Raw genomic sequence first — 26,204 nt, 5'->3', positions numbered from 1 at the left:
TGCTAATTGCTGAAATTTATCTTTTTTCCAGATATATGCTGTGCATGAACACACATAAAAATGAACACAGTTGAATTTTCCATATAAATAAGACTTATTTTCTGCTTTTTCTACAAACATATCTTTCAATATCACTGCACAGAGACCCAGTTTACCCGCTGCAGCATGGTCTTCTGTCATACTTACAGCAGGGCAGGTACCAACATCATACAGAGACTGTTACAAACATGATACAAGATTGTTTCTCTAGAAATGATGGAAGTACAACTGTTGCCTTTGAAGTTTGTGCACCTAAAATACTGTCCTCTAAAAAATTTCATTTTACCTCATATCAATAGTATATAAAATTACTTGTTTCTCACATACACTTTGATAATGTTAGTTATCCTAAGTATTTTCAACCACCTGTTTCTTTAATTACAAGTGGTACTGGACATTTTTAATTGATTTAGTGGCTTTTTGTCTTCTTTTTTCTTTAAATTGACCATAAAACCAGGTGTGGTGGTACACATCTAAAATCCCAGTGATTCCAGAGACAGAGACAGGAGGCTCACAAGTTCAAGGCTGACCTCAGCAACTTAGGGAGACTCTGTCTCAAAATAAAAAGGGCCGGGGGTATGACTCAGTGGTTAAGCACCCATGGGTTCAATCCCTGGTACCAATCAAATAAATTGACTTTGATGGATTTGTCTATTTTTCTATTGGGTTTTTTCATTTTTAATGTTTATTTCAATTTTTATATAACTTGTGTTTTCCCTTGATAGATATAAGCAATTGTTAAAATAATTGTCTCATTGTTTTGTTTTTATGTATTTTCTTGCTTCTTATCAGTCATCTATCCCCAAATTCTGAAGAAACTTAAAATATTCATCAATCACATCCAATACATCAGATGCACTCCCATTCCCTTTTCTTGACCAGATGTCTTCCAGAGCCTCTGAGGAGTGGTTCTTCCTGCTTCTCTCTGGTGGTATATCCCTGATTCACATGCCATTGCTTTTCCTTAAGGTCCCCATTTTAAAGGTACACAATCTCTCATAACTTTTTTAAAAAGCATGTATGAGGGGTTAAGTTTTTGAGATCTCTTGCTTGTCTAATGGTGTCTTTGTTCTACCCTCACACTGGTTGATGATTTGACTAGAACTGTTCTAGGAAGGAAATCATTTTCCCTCAAGTCATTTTGGATTTTATGCAGTACTAGAGATTGAACCCAGGGTTACTTTACCACTGAGCTATACTCTCAGTGCATTTTCTGTTGGTTTGCTTTTGATCTTGGAACAGAGTCTGTTAAGTTGTCCAGGCTGGCCTTGACCTGGCAATCCTCTTGCCTCAGCCTCCCTTAGAGTTTTCAAAGGCATTGCCCGTTGCCTTTTGGCTTCTACCATTGGTATTGGAAAGTCCTGGATCATTCTGACTCTCGGTTTTACAAATGTAATCCCTTTTGTTCTTGGGAAGCGTGTTGTAACAAAAGAAATGTGATGCACAGCTCTGTCCCTCCATCATACTCAGTACCCTAAGGGTCTGGTCCTCCAGGTCCCTTTATAGGATTTTCCTGTGTAGAGGTGGCATGAAGATGTACTTTCCAAAATGAATTGCCAGTTGTCCATAAATCATTTATTGACCAGCTTGGCCCCTTTATTCAAAATATGTTTATCACATACTAAGTTTTTATATTATAAAATTCATTTCTAATATTTGTTTTAGTCACTATCTCTCTTCTTTATACATATATATATATATATATATTTATTTACTCTTTTATTGATTTTTTTTTAAATACATGACTGCGGAATGCATTACAATTCTTATTACACATATAGGATACAATTTTTCTTATCTTTGTATATAGAGTATGTTCACGCCAATTCATGCCTTTATTTACCTTTTTTTGCATTACAGTTCTTATTACACATATATACCACAATTTTTCATATCTGTTTATATATAAAGTATGTTGACACCCAATTCGTGTCTTCATACATGTACTTTGGATAATGATGTCCATTATATTCCACCTCCCTTGCTAATCCCCTGCCCCCTCCCTTTCTCCAATTGCCAAAAAATCAAATGAGGAGGCTGACTTATAGTGGGGTAGGGAGGGGGAGCATGGGAGGATTAGGGGAATTCTGGATAGAGAAGAGGAGTGAGAGTATATCTCTTCTTGATCTTTCCATATTGTATATATGCTATAGCTTTCCTATTTTGCTATCTGGTAGAGAAAATCTCTGATTATTCTTTTTAAAATATTTTCTTCAGAACTGAATATTGGTCAAGCATCTCTGAAATCTGGAAAGCTCCCAAATCTGAAACTTTTTTAGTGTCATGTCCCATTCTCAGAAAGTTGTGGATCTGAGAGCATTTCAGATTGCAAATTTTTGAATAAGGGATGCATGCTTAACTAGTCTATGAAAATATTCCCAAAATCTGAAAAAATTTTGAAACCTGACACATTTCTAATTCCAAGCATTTTATATAAACAATATGTAAGTAAACCTGTATTACAATTATTTTTTTTTCTGTTCTTCTATTTATTTTTTATTTTTATTTTTTTATTAGTTGTTCAAAACATTACATAGTTCTTGATATATCATATTTCATACATTTGATTCAAGTGGGTTATGAACTCCCATTTTTACCCCGTATACAGATTGCAGAATCTCATTGGTTACACATCTACGTTTTTACATATTGCCATACTAGTGTCTGTTGTATTCTGTTGCCTTTCCTATCCTCTACTATCCCCCCTCCCCTCCCGTCTTCTCTCTCTACCCCATCTACTGTAATTCATTTCTCTCTCTTGTTTTTTTTACCCTTTCCCCTCACTTCCTGTTATATGTAATTTTGTATAACAATGAGGGTCTCCTTCCATTTCCATGCAATTTCCCTTCTCTGTCCCTTTCCCTCCTACCTCTCATCCCTGTTTAATGTTAATCTTCTTCTCATGCTCTTCCTCCCTGCTCTGTTCTTAGTTGCTCTCCTTATATCAAAGAAGACATTTGGCATTTGTTTTTTAGGGATTGGCTAGCTTCACTTAGCATAATCTGCTCTAATGCCATCCATTTCCCTGCAAATGCCATGCTTTTATCATTTTTTAGTGCAGAGTAATACTCCATTGTGTATAAATGCCACATTTTTTTTTATCCATTCATCTATTGAAGGACATCTAGGTTGGTTCCACAGCCTAGCTATTGTGAATTGTGCTGCTATGAACATTGATGTAGCAGTATCCCTATAATGCGATCTTTTAAGGTCTTTAGGGAATATGTAGATTGGAGCTTACTTTTTCTTCTATCAGACACAGAGTCTCTGATTTGATATCAAGCTCCTTGATCCCTTTTGAGTTAACTTTTGTGCATGGCGAGAGAAAGGGATTCAGTTTCATTTTGTTGCATATGGATTTCCAGTTTTCCCAGCATTTGTTGAAGATGCTATTCTTCCTCCATTGCATGCTTTTAGCCCCTTTGTCAAATATAAGATAGTTGTAATTTTGTGGATTGGTCTCTGTGTCCTCTATTCTGTACCATTGGTCCACCCGCCTGTTTTGGTACCAGTACCATGCTGTTTTTGTTACTATTGCTCTGTAGTATAGTTTGAAGTCTGGTGTTGCTATACCGCCTGATTCACTCTTCCTGCTTAGAATTGCTTTTGCTGTTCTGGGTCTTTTATTTTTCCATATGAATTTCATGATTGCTTTATCTATTTCTACAAGAAATGCTGTTGGGATTTTGATTGGCATTGCATTAAACCTATAGAGAACTTTTGGTGATATTGCCAATTTGATGATGTTAGTTCTGCTTATTCATGAACAGGGTATATTTTTCCATCTTCTAAGATCTTCTTCTATTTCTCTCTTTAGGGTTCTGTAGTTTTCATTGTATAAATCTTTCACCTCTTTTGTTAGGTTGATTCCCAAGTATTTTATTTTTTTTGAGGATATTGTGAATGGGGTGGTTGTCCTCATTTCCATTTCAGAAGATTTGTCGCTGATATACAGGAATACTTTTGATTTATGTGTGTTGATTTTATATCCTGCCACTTTGCTGAATTCATTTATTAACTCTAGTAGTTTCTTTGTAGACCCTTTTGGGTCTGCTAGGTATAGAATCATGTCAACCGCAAATAGTGATAATTTAAGTTCTTCTTTTCCTATTTTTATGCCTTTAATTTCTTTTGTCTAATTGCTCTGGCCAGTATTTTGAGAACTATGTTGAACAGAAGTGGTGAGAGAGGGCATCCCTGTCTTGTTCCAGATTTTAGAGAGAATGCCTTCAATTTTTCTTCCATCAGAATGATGCTAGCCTGAGGCTTAGCATAGATAGCTTTTATAATATTGAAGTATGTTCCTGTTATCCCTAGTTTTTCTAATGTTTTGAACATAAAGGGATGCTGTACTTTATTGAATGCTTTTTCTGCATCTATCAAGATGATCATATGGTTTTTATCTTTAAGTCTGTTGATGTGGTGAAAAACGTTTATTGATTTCCATATATTGAACCATCCTTGCATCCCAGGGATGAATCTTACTTGATCATGATGCACAATCTTTTTGATATGTTTTTGTATCCGATTTGCCATAATTTTATTGAGGATTTTTGCATCTAGGTTCATTAGAGATATTGGTCTGTAGTTTTCTTTCTTTGAAGTGTCTTTATCTGGTTTAGGAATCAGGGCGATGTTGGCCTCGTAGAATGAATTTGGAAGTTCTCCCTCTTTTTCTATTTCCTGAAATAGCTTGAAAAGTATTGGTATTAGTTCTTCTTTAAAGGTTTTGTAAAACTCTGCTGTATACCCATCCGGTTCTGGGCTTTTCTTAGTTGGTAGTCTTTTGATGGCTTCTTGAACAGAAGTGGAGAGAGAGGGCATCCCTGTCTTCCTCAATTGATATTGGTCTGTTTAAGTTGTGTATATCCCCCGAACTCAATCTGGGCAGATCAGATAACTTAAGAAATTTATCGATGCCTTCACTATCTTCTATTTTATTGGAGTATAAGGATTAAAAGTAATTTCTAATTATCTTCTGTATTTCTGTAGTGTCTGTTGTGATATTGCCTTTTTCATCCCGTATGCTAGTAATCTGAGTTCTCTCTCTTCTTCTCTTCATTAGCATGGCTAAGGGTCTGTCGATCTGATTTATTTTTTCAAAGAACCAACTTTTAGTTTTGTCAATTTTTTCAATTGTTTCTTTTGTTTCAGTTTCATTGATTTCAGCTCTGATTTTAATTATTTCTTGCCTTCTACTACTTTTGCTGTTGTTTTGCTCTTCTTTTTCTAGGGTTTTGAGATGAAGTGCGAGATCATTTATATGTTTTTTTTTTCTTTTTTTAAGGAATGAACTCCTAGCAATGAATTTTCCTCTTAGAATTGCTTTCATTGTGTCCCATAGATTATGTTGTGTCTTTTGGGATAGAGGGAGTAAGAAGGAGAAAAACAAATAACAAGGATAGAAAGAGAAAAAAGAGGGTGGGAAAAAGAAAATAAGAGAAAAAAGAAATAAAAGGGGGGAGAGAGGTGGGGCATATGGAATTCCTCTATATTACATTATTCTGGTGACTCAGTTGTTAAAGGCCTTTTTCATGCACAATTCTTGGTTTCACATATGTTGAGGTTTCGAGGACCACAGTGGGAAGGGTAGAGGAGACTGGATGTATGGATGAAAAGAGAGAGAGAAGATAAAAAAAGAAAGAAAAAAAATGCCTCTCAGAACTCTGTTTTCATATCTTCCAGTTGGTGGCATTGTCAATTCCTAGCTGGAGTCTCTGGGTTCAGGGTGGTGGTGGTAGTCAGTATGAGAGGACTTGAACTTCCACCTGTGGCCTCTCCACTCTTATTCTCTGAGATGTAAACCAGGTGCCTGATCCGCTGAAGAACCAAACTGGTAGCCACGCCCACCGGTTGTTGAGTTTTAAGGGTTGGTGGGATTTTCCAAGATGAGTTCCATCAGTTTTTCTCATAAGGTGTTTGATGAGGTGGGGGGTGTTGGGGAGACCTATGTTTGTCCAGAGCTCAGTCAGGTGACCGTATGGGCAGGCGGCTCCTCCAGTTGGGGTGGTCTGTCTACCTCTCTGGCGGGCAGCTGTGCCCCCTCTCCGGGTCGCATGGTCTGCCGACCGTGCAGGCGGGAGGCTGGGCTCCTCCTCCAGTTGGGGTGTACAATTATTTTTGATCTGTACTAATTTAGTAGGTAAGGAAATGATGTAGGTCGTTTTAAGTTATATTCTTTGATAAGTAGTGTTATTGTTTAAAACAATATTCTAGACATTTGATGTTTTTCCTAACAATTTGTAAGGATACTTTTTGGGCAAGGAATTAACCCTTCTGTCTTTTAAGTTGGTAACATTAGTTCTAATCTATGTACTTGTGAGTAGAAAAACAAAGACCTTTAGTCTAATTCTTCCCAACATGAACCCTATTTCTGAGGCAGTTCATATACACATGTCCTATTTAGGAAGACGACGCTGCCTATCAAGGGTAGTTTAAGAGAACACCATTGTGAGCGTTTGGTAACATTGATTTATTGTTTTTTTTTCCCTCAGTTTAATAAAGAGAAACAAGACACTTCTTAAATACTGATATGACTGCAGAGGCTGGTTATTTTCCAATGGTTAGAAGTGTGAGTGGCATTCACAGCCGGGGTTGGAAGCAACAAAGCATTTGTTATGTTTTGGAGTGGTCTTTTTTGGTCACTGTTGAAAATTTCCAGGTGTTTTAAAGCACCTGGAAGGATAAGGGTCACATGCTTTGAAAGCTCTAATACCTGATAATAACATTCTGGTCTTTGTGGTTTATTTTTGTTCCTTTGTTTGTCTGGCATGAAAGGTGGATTCAGCATGTGTGGGGCTAGGCACAGGTGCTCAGTGGGAACTTGGTGCTCGATGTCTTCTGTCACTCAATCAGCAAACCCCAAAGAACTTGAGCGAGAAGCCCAGAGAGGTGCCTCCTGTTGTTCCTCCTGCGGCAGATGCTGTTCCTCCTGCTTTGGTGTCCCCAGCAGTGTGCCAGAGCATAGCTCCTCCTACTCCTTTGACAGCCCAGCCAGTGACAGAGTCCAGGTAAGTCAAAGCCAGTCCTGGAGATGAGAGTGGTGTAAATGGCATCTGTCAGGTTCTTTTTTATGACCTGCAGTATCAAGAGCATTATGTAAGAGATGGGGTATCTCTATTAAAAAATGTTTTTCTTGCAGTACTGGAAATTGAACCTGAGGGTGCTTTATCGCTGAGCAACATCCTCATCTCTTTTTTGGTTTTGTTGTTCCTGAGAGTATGTACTAAGCTGCTGAGGCTGGCCTCAAACTTGGGCTTCTCTTGGCTCAGCCTCTTGAGTAGCTGGGATTACAGGTGTGTGCCACCATACCCAGCTAAAATGATTTACATGAATATGTTGTTGAAAAAAATTATCAAAAAAATTGAGCCCAAAACTTTCAAACATGTGTATTTTATACCTCTTTAGAGGGATCTATCCCTCTTCTAGATTTTAGATTTGTTTGTCTTCATACTTTTCTTCTGAATTATAAATTAAAATTTCCTGAAACGCAAGTCGCTCTGTATTTGAAGAATAAACACCTGTAGTTGGAATTGCCTTTTGCCTCCTGGCTGTGGCCAAGGCCTGCAGGGGACATTACTCCAGGCAGTGGCTGGCATGCCCTCGTACTCCTTTTGTCCTCCCACGGAGCAGTATGGGATTCATGTTTGTGACTCCATGTCACAAGCCACGTCCACACTATTGTGAAAGTTTTTTTCCCCAATTTTGAGAGTTTTATGGGTTTCAGATATTAGAATTAATGTCACATCACTTGTTGTTTGTTTTTATCTTCAGTCACTGTGACTGTCTTGCAACTTGTGATTTGATATGATATTGTTTAATTAAAAGTGCTTTGTGCTTTTTACTTCACATTTTAATGACATTCCTTAAGGGAATCCTGGGCAGTATGAGGTGAGGCCCCTGCCCCTAGTGTACTAACCACAGCTTTAATGCAAGTGGTTTGCATAGCTTTCTTATCTTTGTTGGTAGCTATTGTTTTAAAATCTGGATGTTAGCCTGAGGCTGTGGGCTCATCAGAAAGGTATTCGCTCAGCTGAGGCACATCCGTGCCTCCACCTTGTTGGGCATCAGTGCCCAGTCAGCCCCTTATGCTGTACAGCAAATGAGCCCATTGGAACTAGGAAGCCATTGTCCTGTCCTGCCACAAGGAGGGCTGGTTGTTGTGGTGCCGAGACACAGAAGTGACACGACATACTAGTGTTCCATGCCTGGCCTTTATCTGTAAGAGTGTTTTCCTCAAAAAGAACTGAAGAGAAAAAACATTTCATTTATTTACACCGTGGATCTAAGCAGCTTCATCTGTGTTTCAGCAACAGGCTGTGATTGTTGACCAGCTTCTTTTACTATTATTTCTTGAGAGTTAATGAGAAACTCTCTTGTAAGACATGTTGATTCTTGTGTGTCTCAGGGTTTTCTCTTCCAGATGTATGAGTCAGAGTGCTCATGGATTCCAGCCACAGAGTGGAGCAGAGACCAAAGAAGGTGAGCTTCATGGGGGTCTCTTCATCCTGGCCTGCTGGGGCACACTCCTTGGGCTGTACTGGGGCTATGGGACAGGAAGCCTTCTGACCTTACTAAACCTAAGCGTTAGGAATCCTCTTCTTAGAATCCAGGGGTTATTTCAGCCCCAGACTATTGAAAACAATGGTATTAATTGTAAATATCTTATCAGTTCAGAGTTCTTTGAAAGATTAATTTATGCAAGTTTTTCTATTAACTTTCTCAGTACATTAATCTAAAATGAGTCATGTTAGTTGGGTCGAGTAAGAAAGGTGATTCAAAGTTTAACTACGAATACTGTTCTCCTGTCTGGCACCACACTGGAAGTGTGTGCATAGTTTATTAAATTACCTGGGACAGTGTGGGTGTTCCCTTCCCCTTGCAGGTGGCTGTGGCATTCTTTCCATTGACTATTAATGAGGGTGGGCCCTCTGAAACAGCTGGAGACTCATTCTATTCAACTGAGACTTGGTGCCTGCTTGCTGGATGCTGGGCACCAACCATTCTACATCGTTAGAGATGGAATCTTGACAAAACAATGAAAATCCCCCCAGGAATGAAAGGGCTAATATTGAAGTAAGGGGTTAGATTTCAGAGAAGGTGAACAGGGAAGATGCTGGTGAGGGTAATGCCTGCATAGAGGAATAGGGAGGGAGCTACTCATGCAGCCACCTCGGAGAACCAGTTTTCAAGCAGAGGAACTGCAGATGCAGAGCCCCCAGGCAGGACTATCCCTGGTGTTCTAAGCACAGTAAAGAGGCCAGAGCTTCAGGGCGAGCAGGGCAAAGAGGAATACACTGAAACCTGGGCAAGCAGGGCCCAGGCTGTGCGGGCCTTGTACACCACTGGCTCAAGCTGAGTGGGATGGAAAGTGGTCTAGGACTGACAGTGGGGGGGTGGGGGTTACACTCTGACCACAAGCAGACAGTACTTGAGACATGGTGGAGCTCAGGATGCTACCTGTGACAAAACTCTAATTGGTTTGATCTCAGGCCAAACACCCGGTGTCTTTGAGCCTTCGCTTTATTTTGTGTGAAACTATGATTCTTGCCTCACCTACTTTATGTATTCTTACAAAGATAAGTATGTGGGTCTGGAGTGATGATTATTGACAATTACGGTTACCACGGTAACCTGGTCTAATTGTAGTAAGTTATTGAAGCAGTTGTGTGCCTTCTAACACGTTTTAAATGACCTGATGATCCTGCTCTTGGTCCTGTTCCTTTGCCAGTGTATGAAACGCACAAGGTGGCCAGCGCAAGTTCTTTCCATGCGACTCCAAACACGTCACTGGGAATGGTTCAGGCAACACCCTCCAGAGCCCAGCCCTCGTCCACGGTGCACACCAAGGAAGCACTGGGTAAACCATTTTGTTTGAATGTGTAGCACCTTAAACTATAAAAAATTTAAACTCTTTTGCAATCTGTTGATGGATATTCTTTCTGGTTTTTAGGTTTCATCATGAATATGTTCCAGGCTCCTACACTACACTTCCTGATGTTTCTGATGACAAAGATGAATGGCCATCTCTAGACCAAAATGAAGACGCATTTGAAGCCCAGTTTCAAAGTAATAATTTATTTGAAAGCTAATTGATGCATTGTACTGTGGGTGGAGCCCAGGCATTGTCAGGGATTACCTAAGATGTGGCCTTGCCTTGGTCATCACAGAAAGTGCATGAAATAGAAGTGTGGCAGAGTTGGACAAGGTTTTCATGCGTGTGGTAGAGTTGGGGTTTGCATTATGTTGGGTTGGGTTAGGTGGGTTGGGTTGCTATAACAGTGATATCTAAAGGAGGATAAAATCCCCATGGGGAGGTACATCAGGAAGAGCTGAGTAGTCCAGGAGTGATTTGAGGCCTTCTTGGTAGAAAAGTGGCCAGATGGTGGTTGGAGGCCAGCAACTAGCCCTCTTACCTAGGGCCAGGGGATTCATGTGCTGGGAGCCAGAGATTGTAATAAAGATCAGTAGGATCCATTTGGAGTTGGGAGAAGAGATTTTTCTTAAAGCAAATGAAAACTAAAACCACTGAGAGCTTTTATTGAATGAGTCAGGTGATAATAGAAGTGGCATAGGAGAATGATGAACTGTGTTCTTGATGTGTGGCAGTCATTTGGGACCTGAGGCTGCCCAGTGATTATAGTTAAATCACTTCATCCCACTTCAAAGTGATTTGCCTTACCACCTAGTATTTAAAAACTGATGCCAGTTCTTTTCTATAAGCTTTTCCCCTCTACCTCCCATTTCATTTGTAGTTGAAGTTTTAGTGTAAAGGGTCATGTTTTTCCTAGAACAGTCATGAAATACATTTTTTATTCTCTTGCAGAAAATGCAAATTCTTCTGGGGCTTGGGGAGTCAATAAAGTTGTCACTTTGACATATGCTTTTCCTATTTTTGAAGATGGAAACAAAGAAAATTATGGGTAAAGAAACATCAAGTTAATATATCACTGGGGGGACACATGTCATACTGCCACAGGATGCCTGGAGGTGCCTGCAGGACTCAAGATGGTGAGGCAGCAGGGAGGGAATTTGGACTGTCTGCCAGGGTGGTCTGGTTCTGGCCCAGCTCTGCACTGATAAGCCTTTCTACCAACAGCTGGGAGCTTGTTGCCAGTGTTCTGCAGAGCCACAGTGCTGTGCATGGGTTCCAGGAGGGCAGAGCTCCAAGTGAAAGCACAGTAGAAAAAGGAAAGCATTAGAATTTGTCAAAGAACAGGATTCTCTGGTTTGAAATTGTTTCAGAATGTAGAGGAATCAGTGCAGGTGTCCGTACTGTGCTGTTTACATTTGCAGGATTGATAAGTGGGAAAGGAGGCAGCTTACACTGGGTAACGCTGCAGAGAGAATGTTTTAAGGCAGAGGCACATGATACTAGAGAGTGGTTAATAGTTTAAACTATGGAAAAAGAGGTATCTGGGTGAATTACAAGTGTCTTGGTATGGAGGAAATTCACACCGAGGCAGAATGGAGAAAGTATGACCAGCATGCAGAGAGAAGTTCCCTATCTCAGCCAGGCACTGGGAAAAGAGCTAAGGTGTTTCAAGGCATCCAAGGTATTTTATTGGCCATGCTTCTAATTGTTATTTTGTTCCTAAAAAAAAAATTGTAACAATTTAAAAACTAACAAAAATTGCATTTTCTACCCTCTCTTTGGTAACTGTTAGTCAACTTATATTTACATAGTCAGTTCACTTTTTCTGGAAGTGCAATAGTAAGAAACCCCTTAATAAATGAGGGGAGAATCTTTCTAACATTAGATCAAGTGGTAGCATTTATTTCATCACCATATTTTGCTGTTTTTGATTTTATAAATCTTTTCTTTAGGTTACCACAGCCTAAAAACAAGCCCACAGGAGCCAGGACCTTTGGAGAACGCTCTAGCAACAGACTTCCTTCAAAACCAAACGTAAGCCAATCTCTACTTCATCTGACACAGATCTGCCAAGTGATTATGCCACTCAAATGGTGTGATGTCTATAAAACCACAATATATTGTGCGAAGTAGAAAATCGTTATTCTACTTATTAGAATACTTGTTATTGTTCTAATATTGCTAGAATATTGTTTGACAATTATTTGAATACCTGTGATGTGCCAGATATCTAATATGTATAGGAAATAAAAATGTATTTGATATGATCCTTGCCCTCAAAGAGCCTTCCCTCTAGTAAGAACAAGCCACCTGGGGATATTTGTTTTTCCTAGACGGAGGAAGTGAGGCCTAAGTGGAATATCAGTGAGAAACCCAACAAATCTGAATCCAACTGAGATGGACCATCCTCAGCACAGCTCAGCAGGCACCCTTCACTGCCCAGTAGCCCACTGCATTCCACTACGGTGGCCTTTGTGTCCGTCCTCATTGACTTCCACCCTGGTCCTAAGTATACCCACAGTGTGCTCGATCCCCAGCCCCTGCCTGACCCCATGGCAGTGAGGCACCATTGAGAGCCACTGGCTCACCAAGCACCTCACTAGGACACCAAGTCCTGGCTCCTATTTGTAGTCCCTTGGGGGGTTGTTTGGATGAACTATTGCCTGGCTCCCTAATCCCTCTGATGATCTATTGAGCTTAAAATTTTCACAAATAATGAAGTGAATTGCAGACATAGTGCCATCACTTTAAAGGTACATTTTGTTGAACTATTACTTTTACCAAACCCACAATGCATTTTCCATATATCCTGATGCTAAACATAAGCCAGTACTTTATCTTATATCATCTGAAGAAGCAATCTGCCAGTTTCGCCTCCATTGGAAGAGATGGTGGATTTTATGAAGACAATGCAGAAGATATAAAAATTATGTGTGAGAACCAAACCCACATAAGTACAGTTATCTCATACTAGATAAAGGCACCATAAGCATACATTGAAGAAAAGATAGCCTCTTAACAAATGGTGCTGGGAAAACTGGAAATCCATCTAGAGCAGAATGAAATTGAACTCATATCTACTAGAAGAAAACTGGAAATCCATCTAGAGCAGAATGAAATTGAACTCATATCTACTAGAAGAAAATGTAGGCCCAACTCTTCATCATGTTCACTTAGGAACCAACTAAAATGCATGAAGCAAAATCAAGAATCAATAAATGAGATGGTGCCAAACTAAGAAGTTTAGCAAAGTAAACAATTGAAAACATGGAGAGAGGGAGAATCCTCTCCCCTACAGAATAAGAGAAAATCTTCTTCATCTGCCACTCAGGTAGAGCATTTCTCCAGCATATGCAAAGAAAACCCAAAAAACATAACACCAAAAAATGAAATAACCCAACAGTAAATAGTTAAAGGAACACAACAGGCACTTCACTGAAGAAGAAATACGAAAGGTCAAATCATATATGGAAAAACACTCAACATCTGCAGCAATTAGAGAAATGCAAATTAAAACTACACTGAGATTCCATCTCACTTTAGTCAGAATAGCAATTATCAAGAATACAAGTAACAATAAATGTTGACAAGGATGTGAGGGAAAAGGTCTACATCCATTCCTTATGGGACTGCAAATTGGTGCAACCACTCTGGAAAGCAATGTGGAGATCCCTTAGAAAACTTTGAATTAAACTACCATTTGGCCCAGTTATCCCATTCCTTAGTTTATACCCAAAGGACTTAAAAACAGTACTACAGTGACACAGCCACATCAGTTCACAATAGCTAGGCTATGGAACCAACCTAAGTGCCCTTCAACGGGTGAATGGATAAAGAAAATGTGGTATATTTACACAATGGAACATTACTCAGGTATAAAGAAGAATGAAATTATGGCATTTGCTGGTAAATGGATGGAACTAGAAGCTATCATGTTAAGTGAAATAAGCCGATCCCAAAAAAACAAGGCCAAATATTCTCTCTGATATTGAAAGGTTAATAAAAAAGGTACTTGTCATTCCGTTTCTCTATATGCTTAACAAAACACTGTTGAAATTTTAAGGACTGTTTGCTAATCTTGTTCTCAGAATGTGCTGTCCCTAACTGTGGACTGTCTGCTAATCTTGTTCCCAGAATGAGCTGTCCCCAACTGCCAAACTACAAAATGTAACTTCTCTCGCTGCCCTCTCCAAGGAAAGTATATAAGCTCTGCTCAAGCTGTTCTCAGGGCTCTATCTCTTTTTGCTATAGAGAGAGCCCTAGCATGCTGGTCTCCAAATAAACCCACCCTTCTGCTTTTGCATAAGACAGTCTCTTGCGGTCTCTTACTCCGACGTTTCGCCGGACCCTTACAATATGTGGATGCTAATACACAATAAAGGTGGGAGGCAAACAGAAGTTCATTGGATTGAAGGAAAGGGATGTAATGAAGGGAAGGGATGGAAGTAGAGAAGACAACAGAATGAATCCGATATAACTTTTCTGTGTTCATATATGAATACACAACCAGTATAACTCCACATCATGAACAACCACAGGAATAGAATCCTACGTTATACACCATGTATGTATAATATGTCAAAATACGGTCTACTGTCATGCGTATCTAAACAAATTAAAAAAATAAAAACCATGGGTGGCATTGTAAGGGCAACCAAAGGGGGTCATGAGCTATGGACCTGACTCAGCAATTTGTCTTTCCCTACAGACTCTAAAAAACTTGACCTGTAATTCTGTTCTTGGAGAAGTGCCTGATTCTAGGGGCTGGGGCAAGAAAAATACAAGATAAGTCTGGAGCATATTGTGCTAGAAAATTAAGGAAGGATTTTGGGTTTTGTTTTTTCCTATAAGAAAACCAAGAAAGATGTGGCATATCAAAAGAATATAGATGCCAACCTGAATGAGCCAATGGCTAAACCTAGAAAAATTTGAACAATAAGTAGAATAAAGTAATATTGAATTATCACCCAAGAAATAAAACAGATATTGATATAAATAAAAGGGAGCAAAGGATGATTCTTCCTTAGAGAAGAATTCCAAGTGATGTGGAAGGCATCATTAGAGTCCCAATAAAATAAATGCTATAGGCAAGATCCACTAAGGAACAGACATTGGTGAGTAAAACTTCAGGAAGAAACAGGCACTTCTGGAGCTTCCAAATATCTCACCACTGTTGATTCTGCGGTGGTTTAACATTTGTCCACAAATGCTTTAATGACATCCTAGAAGGTGGAGTTTAATTTACCTCCCTTGAGTTTGGGTAAGACATTTTTCCCATTCTCTAACAAATAGAGAATGGGAAAAATGGTTTCCCGTGAGGAAACCTCACAAATGCCTTCTCAGTGATTGGGTTTAACCTCACCAGGAACAAGCCTTGTGGCTAGCTAGCATGCATCCCCACTGTATAATGAGAAGGTCCTTTACCCCAAGTTTTCCCCAAAACCTATAATTCTAGTCTACATGTGAGAAAACGAGCCCAAATTAGGGGGACATTCTGCACAGTTCCTGACTAGTGTTCACAAATTTCAGTGCAAGGAAAGAGTAGGAAGGACTGATAGATGGTCATAAACTAGAGGAGACAAAGTCAACAGGACAGTCCACATGCCATCCTGGACTGGATCCGGGACAGCCAAGGGATATTGGAGGGGACTTGTGAAATCCAGATAAGGACTGATAGCTACAAGTGGTGTTTAACTTTTTGAAATGTGCCAGGATCTAGAAGAAATTGACACTAGTGGGAGCTTAATGAAGGTTATATGAGACTGTGCCACCTTTGTAATCTTTCTATAAACCTGGAATTTTTTTTTCAAATTTAAAGAAAAATGTAGAATTAAAATAAAAAATGTGACCCTTGTGTTGTAGTTCCACTGAGATGTATTAAAGATGAGGGGTAAAATGTTTTTTGGGGACAAAATCTCGCTGTGGTGCTCAGACTGGTCTCAAACTTCACGTGATCCTCTCACTTCAGGCTCCTGAATGGCAGGGATACATTCTGTACCACTGCACCCAGCTTGAAGTCTTAATGTCTAAATTTCACAGACAAAACAAGAAGATGGCGATTATTTTTCAGCTCCTCCTTTGTTGTAGGAAGTGCCTCATTCTGAAGAGTTTTTGGATGATTCAACCGTCTGGGGTATTCGCTGCAACAGAACCCTGGCACCCAGTCCTAAGAGCACAGGGGACTTCACCTCTGCTGCCCAGCTTGCATCTACCCCCTTCCACAAGCTTCCAGCAGACGCAGTGAACAATCTGGAAGATAAAGGTATGCGACATACTTTTTCAGTGTCTGTCTTCTACAAACATTAGTATTAGTTGGTTCATTACTATTATAGTGTTCTTGAAAATTCTAAGGGGGACGTTCGAAAACCATAAAGGGGCTTGGAATCCATTAATTGTTTTTTTCTTTGGCATACTAACTTCATAAAGTCCACATATTTTGAAAATTTAATAACAGATCATAGGTAGAAATGGGGGAAACTTATAGAAGCATATAAAGGCAAATATACAAAGTCCAAACCATTTGTACAGGAGTATGATTATGTTTTTCAAAAGTCAAGAGGGGAGCACTACAGATAATTATTTGAATGCTAAAAATACTAAACATGGTTTTTAATGAATAAAAAAATAGCCAATTTTGGTCCTTGATACATTTCTATAAATTTTTATTATTTCAGACATGCAGCCAAGGATACATTACACATAAAATAATTTTGTTTTTTAGTGTTTTGCTTCAAGGGAATAATGACAAAACTCACAAATAGTCTTTTATTTCTACTGCATCCCAAATATAGCACCCTATATAAAAGAAATATATATCTCTGAATTGAACCCTGATATGTGGCATTACATTGAGCACAGATAATTATTAGTTTTTTATTACCAACCTACAGTATAAATATTATGAGATCTGGGACTTTGGTACCATTTCAGTGACTACCAATTTACCAGCCAAACTCTGTCACTGCTGGTACTTCTTAAAAGCAATAATGAAATAACTGCCAAGGAATTTCACTTCACTAATCTCCTGAACCTGGCTGTGACCTGTCACCCATGCCAGTGACCACCTGTGTGGTCATCCTGTCTGGAGTGGACCTGCTGCTCTCTGGACTCTTTGTTCTTGAAGGATCATTATAGATCAGATGTCAAAACTGAAGTGCTCCCCTGTACGAGAGGGTTGAGTGATCTTGATTTTCCGCATCTTATCGCACTTTGCCATGGAACACTATTTTGAAATTATAATGAAAGTCATCATATAAAGGAATTCTAGAATTGTAACCATGTCAAATGGTATGCGCGTGCATATACATGCATGAAATGTTTGTGTCTCTCGTTTTTGTGTATTTCAGAAAGCATGATAGCAACGCAGTGCACCCATGTGCCGTTGAGTTCTTGTGTTGAGAATGTGGTGGAGCCCTTGAGAGACAGAAAGTTCAGGTAACTTGCAGTTGTGCCCTTCTCTGCATTTCCACTTGAGCTTTCCATGAGCTTTCCTTTTCCAGATGTAAGAGAATGCCTAATCCCATCCTAAACAACTCATAAAGTGCTTAACAATTGGCAGCTTGTAGTCAGAAGGTCCTCTAAGCCCAGTAATGAGCCCCCCTCTTGGTATCAGGACAGTGAGAGAAGCAGCTAGGGTGACAGAGTCTGCAACTGACTTGTACTCATTTGGGGATTAGAACTGGAAAGCCTTTTACCAAAAAGAGACCCTGCCATGTGAAGACTGTTGCAGAACTGGGCAAACACAGAATTGCTTTTCATACCCAGTAAAATTGAGAAAATTGATGACTTCCTTTAAAGAGAAGAGAAGGTACTTAAGCCTCCTAAGGAATAAGCAGTAAAGGTAGACTCGGCACCGTAAACCCCACCATGTCTGCGCAGGCTGTAAACCTCAGAGATCCTAACCAAGGCTGCCATCTTCTGGGTAACTATTTTATTCTAGACACAGTACTTACGCTTTTCCTGGACTCTGTCTTTCAGTTAGCCCTTATAATAACTGAGTTGTGGGGACTATTCTTTCTTTTTCCATTATAGATAAGGAAATTGAGTCTCAGATAAATTATTGACTTAAAGTCATAAGGCTGCAAATTTACAGAATTGGAGTGTGAACCTGTATTTGTCTGAGTGCTGACCCCTTCTTCTCACTGCCTCCTATTAGAAACCCACAAGGCACAAGTTCAATTAAAAAGCAAAAATATATTGAATTTGCATTAATTTTATTATTGATGTTAATCACTTTCTATATGTTTAGGTTCATTTATTTTTTTTTCTTAAGTAATTTCTGTTCACATCTTTTATCCAATCATTTGTTTATTTGGGTCACAGTTGAATGAGGTTTTTGATAACAAGAGCCATCAGGAGTGGCTAAGCCCAGCCAGACCTTTGACTCACAAGAATGCCATAAGCCATCCTTGATGTAAGATTAACTTAGAAGTACATAGGGCAGAAATCCCAGTTGCTGGCTGGGTGCATCCTACCCAAGGAACTGTTGTCTTTGGCCCCATGTGACAGTTCAGTTGCAAGGAAGCAAGGCTCACATGAACCAAGTGCAGGATCCTCGCTTAAGAGCCTTATGCAACACCTCCATCAGGTCCCAGGGTGCCCATGAGAAAACCCACTGGGCACAATTTCAATTAAAAACCAAAATTTATTGAATTTGCATTATTTTATTATTGGTGAGTTAACCATTTTCTACATGCTTATGCTAATTCATTTTTTTTCTGAAAAATGAATAACTGAAACTATGGGTTCCTAGCAGATATTTGTAATTCTACTCCAGATACAGTTAACCAGTGAGGGTTATTTTTAACCATAACCAATGGTGACAGAGTAAGTTTTTAGGGGAAAAGAGCTAACAGTTAACAGACTCAGATTCTTATGGACAAGAGAGAAAGATTTTGTTAATCATTTATGCATTGACAGTAATTTGGATACCCATGTTACCAGTATCGGTAGTATAAGGTATGGAAACAATTTTTCAATGTACAGGTAAGGTACCCCTAGTGTCTATTTGAGAAGCCAAATAGTGGCCAGTACTATTTGAACTATCATGGTCTTGGGAAACTAGGGAATACTAAGAAATTGTTGCAGTTGAGAAAGGGACATATTTATTTGTGATGTATATGTATAGATGTAAGGGTTAAATGTGGGTGTAGAGATATACATGATTGATTCTCATTGTTCCTTGTAGTGTATACTGGACACTTGTCCAGGGGAAATACATGCTTATCCTGTTGCCATGTTTGTTTAAAGTCACCTTATTTAACACATATTACTCATGACTTACATTGCACTTGTGCCTGGATGAGGCTTACCTGTTTTCTCTGTAAGGCATCTCAGAGCCTTCTATGTTTAGGAACAATAGACACACTTCAGCAAAACACCTGAAATCCCAACAAAAAGGACAGAAATGCAAAAACCATGGCATTAGACTCCAAGCAGGGCAGTGAGGAGCATAAGCTGTAGGCTTCACCTTGCTCCACCTGGCCTGGGAACACGCACCCAGATTTTTCATTTCTCTAAAGTCTGCAAATGACTGAAAATTATAGAATGTTGATCTGGATGTTTACGTAAATTTTAACACATAGGTGCATTCACAAATCTGAAACCTATGAATGGGAATCAGCTGTGTATGCATGTATATACACACACCCATATGTATGGAAATGTGTAGGATTTTTGTTAGATTGTGGTTGACATTTTTTTGTTGTCTAAATGTTATAAAAGAAGTCATTTTTAGAAAGAAGTTAGATATCCAGTCTTGATCATAGCAGTGCTGCTGAGATACCCTTTCTCTCGACATTCCCTGCTAAATAATACCAAGCATATCACCACCCCCATTTATCTAGTATATCATCATGTCTTTGATTTTTATTTCTATTAATATTGGACTAGCTTTGTATTTGCCTATAGTTGTGTAAGAAAATGATTTAATCAACTCAAGCTGTGCAGCATATTTGAAGTGACATTCCTAGAATGAAAAGGAAACTCTGTTGTAGAACTTTTGTGTGATCAAGTCCATTAGGCTTCTAATAATAGGGTGTTTTGATTTTCTCTATAATTTTCTTCACATCCAGTTCAATTCAAGAGAAGAGCCCAGAAGGCACATGCCCCAGAGACCTCTCTTTGGCATCCTTGCACCATTTCAGCCAGCCTGCCCTGGGTGCTGCACTTACCCAGGAAGCTGTATGGGGCCTTGAAGCTTGTAAACTCACAGACACTGACCGTGCCGTTGTGGAGGACCTGTCCGATGCCAGTGCCAGGCCCCAAGAAGACCGGATGCAGATGGGTCCCCATGGGGATGTCAGTGCTCCAGGTGTGCACAGAGGCTCAGGCTTAGTCATGCCATTAGGACCACAGCATAGGAAGAGCTGTTCTGTGGAAGAACTCAGAGGGGGACCCGTGTGCCATTGAGTAGAACCTACAGTCAGACACTTCTCACTGTACTGAAGTGCAGTCCAGCAGGAATGTACTTGAAGGGCAAATCGATCCATTTTAATTTTAGATTTCAAGTTAAGTACTGTTGGAAGAGGGAATTGGAATTCAAGGGCCTACTGTGTGTCAGGCATTTAATCTAATGCTGTTTTCCCCACTTTACAGAAAAGTCAACAGAGGGTCAAGATTAAAGAGATCCCTCCTACTACCTCTTGTCACCCAGACAGTCTCACCTACTGGTAGAGAATATGGACCAGAGATAGAGTGGCTAGGGGACAAGGCTAGGTTCTACCCTAGCAGTCCTTTCATAATTGCCACTAATAAGAATACGTTATTATTCTAAGTTGGAGAGAAACCTTCATCTTCCCTTTAGAAATTGTTTTCTATCTTAGACCAAAGTACAACTCATGTGCAAATTGTGTTTTGTGGGTATGAGTGGGCAAGCAGTTAAAGACCGTGTATCTGTCTGAGCACATTTTAGGTCACTAACCAACCCCATCTGTGCCTTAAATGTGCAGCCATCACTGCTAAAGGCAGGACCTAGCATTTTAGGTGAGCGGAGTGAGATGCAGATGATATCCCTTTGTCACCCTGAATGTTGATTTAAACTTTCAAATCCAAAATGGCAGATGGTCAACTGCACAACTCCCAGTTCTGACTTTTGGAAACAATTCTCTATTACTTGAATCAATGCTCTCTAAAGGATGAGACTTTTGAAAGCTTAATTAATGAATGAATGTCTCCACTTGCTTTATCTAAAATTTATTAAGTAAAATCTTTGAATACTGAACTCATGTTTCTTTTCTTATTCCTGTTCCTTTAAGACTTCACTATTGAGAATCCGTGGGATGATAAGTTGATTCTCAAACTTCTGTCTGGGCTTCCTAAACCAGTGAGTTCCTATCCAAATACTTTTGAGTGGCAGTGTAAACTTCCGTCCATCAAGCCCAAGACTGAATTTCAATTGGGTAAGAACTTTATGGGTGATATAGCTTTGAATTCTTGTTCATCCATGGAACGTTGATGGTGATTCATGTGTATGTGAGATTCTCCTCCTGTCCCCCAGCCCCAGTAAAGAGTTACAGCTACAGTATTGAGAAATCTTGTTAATCCATGGCTATAGAACCATGAGTGCTGTTGGACTGGAACCCATTTAAGTCGGAGATCTCTATCAAAGTAAAAATGCATGTGCTTAGGCTGGGGAAGCTCAGCAGCAGAGCACTAACCTGGCATGTGTGAGGCTGCGGGTTTGATCTCCAGAACTGCAAAATTTTAAAAATGCAGTTAGACTATTTAAGAATTTCTTACAGATTTTATAGTCAAAAACAGGCATTGATAACAAAATGAGGATTTTTTTTTTCCATTCTGACCACTTTTCAATATACTGAGGCACTAAGGACGTTGATAATAAGCACATGTGCAACTGTCACCACCATCTTATTATAAGTTTTTATCATCCAAATGGAAACTTGGTTTTTTTTTTTTTTTTTTTTTTTTTTTTTTTAGTACTGGTGCTTGAACCCAGGACCTCACACGTGCTATGCAAGGACTACTACTGAGCTACATCTTTGGCCTTTTTTATTTTATCTTGAGACAACGTATCCCTACATTGCTCAATCCAGTGTCAAACTTGTGATCCCCCTGCCTCAGCCTCCTAAGTAGCTGGGATTACAATATGCACCACCACACTTGGCAGAATGGAAACTAATTCTGTATGGACAGTGTGTGTTACATGTTTCTTAAGAAGAGGGATAGTATTATATACTCATTTGATAATATTTCTGGAAAACTCTTGAAGAATACTCAAAACTAAAATAGTTGGCTTAGTGGGAGTGGGAAAGTGGGTGGTTGTGGATAAGGCGAGAGCAAGGCTTTTCACACATAGAGCCGCAGTAGGCCTTCAGAACAATTGAGGGGCCATCAGAGTTCCCCATGCCTACCTCCCTGCCCCTCCCAGATCCTCTGTTAGCGTCTTGAATAAGTGTGCCTGCTGATTGTGACAGTGATAAGCCAGTACCGGTATGTGGCCAAAGTCCACGATTTCCTTCGAGGTTCCCTGTACTGTGCGTTCTGGGGTTTGGAACGCTTGGCAGATCTCCTCGCTGCAGGGCACTTCAGAATAATTGGCCTGCCTTGAGTCTCCTGTGCTTTCCCCTTCTCCCCTTCCTCTGCACCCCAGAAGCCCTGGCAGACACTGACTGGGCCCTTTATTCCACAGTTGGCCTTTTCTAGAATGTCATGTGTTTGAAATTACAGTTTGTAGCCCATCAGGCCATTTCCTGACACTTAGCAACAGAATTTAAGGCTCCTCTTTGCCTTTTCATGGCTTGCTAGCTTTTTTTGAATCACTGAATAGTCCCCACCGTCTGGATGGCCCTGTACCCCACAGCTCATTTACCCATTTACCTACTAAAGGCCACCTCATTGCTTCCAACTTTTGGCAATTATGAATAAAGTTGCTTTAAACATTGTATGTAGGTTTTTCTATGGACGTATTTTTAACCCATTGAAGTAAATACCAAGGAGTGTGATTGTTGGATTTCGAGGCATGAATATACACTCATCCCTCAGGTCTGCACAGGCTAGCTCTAGGAACCCAGTGGGTGCCAAAGTCCATGATGCTCAAGTTTCTCATATAAAATGGGTAGCCGTGCATATAACTTAACATATACTTTAAATAATTTTGAGGTTACTTACAATACTTTGTACAGAGTAAGTAGTTGATATGCTCTATTATTTAAGGAATAATGATTTAAAAATATTTGTACATATTCAATCTATAGTTGGTTAAGTTTATAGATTTGGGGACTGGGGATGTGGCTCAAGCGGTAGTGCGCTCGCCTGGCACGCATGCGGCCCGGGTTCAATCCTCAGCACCACATATAAACAAAGATGTTGTGTCCGCCAAAAACTAAAAAAATAAATATTAAAAAAAATTCTCTCTCTCTCTCTCTTTAAAAAAAAAAAAAAAAGTTTAGATCCTCATATACAGAGGGCTGAGTGTTTGCTTATATGAGAAAGTGCCAAGCTCTGCTAGTGTGGCCATACCATCTGTGTCTTTATCAGCAGTGAGCAAGAACTCCCTGCTACACCCTCGCAGCTTTTGCTGTTGTTTTTACCCTTCTGGTAGGTGTGCAATAGTGTCTCACTATTTCAGGGTGACAACAGTGATGTTCACCAGTGAGAGTGAACATTTTTTCATGTGTTTACTTGCTGTCTGCATACTTTTAATGAGCTATGTGTTCAGATCTTTTGCCCATTCTTTAATTGTCATATTGTTAAATATCAAGAATTTCTCAAATAGTTTAGATAGCAGTTCTTTATTAGATACTTGTTTTGCAAAGATTTTCTCCCAGTCTGGTTTGTCTTTCTATTTTTTTTTTAAATTGTGTCTTTTAAAGCACAGAAGTTTTAATATTAATGAAGTCCAGTTTATCAGGTTTTTTTTTCCCCTACAGGTCATGCTTTTGGTGTTACATCGAAAAACTCATTGCACCAGTGGAAACTTAAATAGTCTTCTGTAATCTTTTCTAGAAGTTTTATAGTTTTATTTTTTCCGTTTCGGTCTATGCTCCATTTTGAGTTAACCTTTGTGCAAGGTATAAGGTGTGTGTCTAGGTTCATTGTCACTTGTGCATGTCTGAATGCTTGGCACCACTTACTGAAGACACTGTTTCTCATGTTTGATCCTTTGCCCAAGAGCAGTTCTAAGTCTGTGTGGTTCTGTTCTGGACTCAGCTCTTTTCCATGGGTTTGCTTGTCTCTTGCCAGCACCACAGGGTTATGGTCAGTCTCAGAGTGGGATGAAGTCAGCCCTTTACTTCCTTCTTCCATCTCAATATTGTGTTGACTTTCTGGGTCTTTTGCCTTTCCATATAAACTTTAGAATCAGTTTGTTGGTGTTCACAAAATAACTTCTAGATTTTTATTGAGATTGCATTTAGTCAAATTGGGAAGAGATGACATCTTGACAAAATTGAATCTTATCCCTGTACATGGAAATCTCTCCAATTAAATCTCCTTGATCTTTCATCAGAGTTTAGGTTTTCTCATATAGATCTGGTACATAATATATATTATTACCTAAGTATTCTTTGTTTTTTAATTTCTCATTCTAATTGTGTACTTCAGGAACATAGGGAAGTAATTGTATTTTATATATCTGCTTTGTGTCCTATAAGCTTTCTGTATCCACTAATAGTTCCAGGAGATTTTGTTAGTGTTGATTCTTTAGATAGTCCTGTCATCTATAAAGAAAGATAGTTTTATTTCTTCCTTTTCCAATCTGTATACTTATTTTTTTAAAATGTCTTATTGCTGGGCTGGGGATGTGGCTCAAGCGGTAGCGTGCTCACCTGGCATGCGTGTGACCCGGGTTCAATCCTCAGCACCACATACAAAGATGTTGTGACCACCGAAAAACTAAAAAAAATAAATAAATAAATATTAAAAATTCTCTCTCTGTCTCTCACTCTCACACTCTTTCTTTTAAAAAAAATTAAATAAATAAATGTCTTATTGCACTAGGTGGGAATTCTAGTACAATGCTGAATAGAAATGATAAGAGACATCCTCACCTCATTCCTGACCTTGGGGCTGCATCTATGTAGTGTATCACCATCAGGTCTAATGCTGGCTATAGGTTTTGTACATGTTCTTTATCAAGTTGAAGTTTCTCTGTTGCTAGTTTGCTCAGAATTGTTATGAACGGATGTTGGATTTTATCAAATGTTTTTCCTGCATATGTTAATATGATCATGTGATTATATTATGTGATTATTCTTAGCCTGTTGGTATGATGGGTCAGGTTAACTGATTTTCAGATGTTGAGCTATCCTTGTGTTTCTTGGATCATTGCTATGGTTTGAATGTCCCCTTCAGATGTCATGTTTAAATTTAATTGCTATTGTCACAGTTTAAGAGGTGGGATCTTTAAGAGTTGATTAAGCCATGAAGGCATACCCTTACGATTGAACTGAGGCCATTGTTGCTGGGTGGGTTAGTTGTAATGGGGGTTCTGGCAGGCCATCTCCCGCCTCACCCTCACCATGTGATGCTCCTACCATCTTAGGATGGACGATGAAGATCCTCACCAGTTCTAGCCCCTCAATCTTGGACTTGTCAGCTTTTGGAACTATGAGCCAAATAAATCTCTTTTCTTTATAATTTATCCAGTTCATAATATTCTGTTATAGCAGCAGAAATCAGACTAAGACAGTCGTGGTATATAACTTACTGTATACATTGTTGGATTTTACTTGCTAATGTTTTGTTAAGATTTTTACATTCATGAGAAGTATTTGTCTGTAGTGTTTCCTATAATATCTCCATCTGGTTTTGGTAACCTGGAAATGCTGACCTCATAGAATGAATTAGGAAGTATACTCTACCACTATTTTCTGGTAGAGATTATAGAGAATCTCTATAATTTCTTCCTTACAGATTTGATAGAATCTGTCAGTGAGTGCATCTGAACCTGGTGCTTTCGGCTTTAGAAGGTTATTAGTTATTAATGCAATTTCCTTAATAGATGCAGAACTATTCCAGTTATCTAATTCTCTTTATGAGCTTTGATAGATTTTGTCTTTCAAGGAATTGGTTCATTTCATCTAAGTTTTTCTCACTTGTGAACATTATGTTCTGAATACTCTCTTATTATGTCTTTAGCGTCCATGAGCCTTTCATTTCTCATTATTTGTGTCTTTTTTTTTCCTTAGCTTACCTGACTTGATGTTTATCAATTTTATTAATCTTCTCAAAAACACAATTTTTGGGGTTTTCTTATTTTTCTCTATTGATTTCTTTCATAATATTTTCTTTTGTTTACATTTAATTAGTTCTTTTTTCTTAAGTTCCTAAG

The 26,204-nt window shown here is 39.2% G+C and overlaps 1 protein-coding gene and 1 pseudogene across 3 annotated transcripts in view; both read left to right on the top strand.

Annotated features, from left to right (window-relative positions):
• The window catches only part of LOC144369157 (mitoregulin-like), an 82,933-nt gene that overhangs the window by 25,849 nt on the left and 30,880 nt on the right, over positions 1–26,204 (top strand). The window lies entirely within an intron of this gene.
• LOC144369155 (mitotic checkpoint serine/threonine-protein kinase BUB1-like) overlaps positions 1–26,204 on the top strand; it is a 79,505-nt pseudogene that overhangs the window by 22,421 nt on the left and 30,880 nt on the right. The window contains exons 10-19 of the transcript XR_013428628.1: positions 6,817–7,049; positions 8,447–8,520; positions 9,770–9,898; positions 9,992–10,107; positions 10,865–10,961; positions 11,866–11,947; positions 16,001–16,175; positions 17,260–17,347; positions 19,987–20,225; positions 21,169–21,312. The product of XR_013428628.1 is annotated as a mitotic checkpoint serine/threonine-protein kinase BUB1-like (transcript). The remainder of the gene's footprint in view (positions 1–6,816; positions 7,050–8,446; positions 8,521–9,769; positions 9,899–9,991; positions 10,108–10,864; positions 10,962–11,865; positions 11,948–16,000; positions 16,176–17,259; positions 17,348–19,986; positions 20,226–21,168; positions 21,313–26,204) is intronic.

This window comes from Ictidomys tridecemlineatus, chromosome 12 (assembly GCF_052094955.1).
Source record: "Ictidomys tridecemlineatus isolate mIctTri1 chromosome 12, mIctTri1.hap1, whole genome shotgun sequence".
Taxonomy (NCBI): domain Eukaryota; kingdom Metazoa; phylum Chordata; class Mammalia; order Rodentia; family Sciuridae; genus Ictidomys; species Ictidomys tridecemlineatus.
This window is presented reverse-complemented; position numbering and strand designations above follow the sequence as displayed.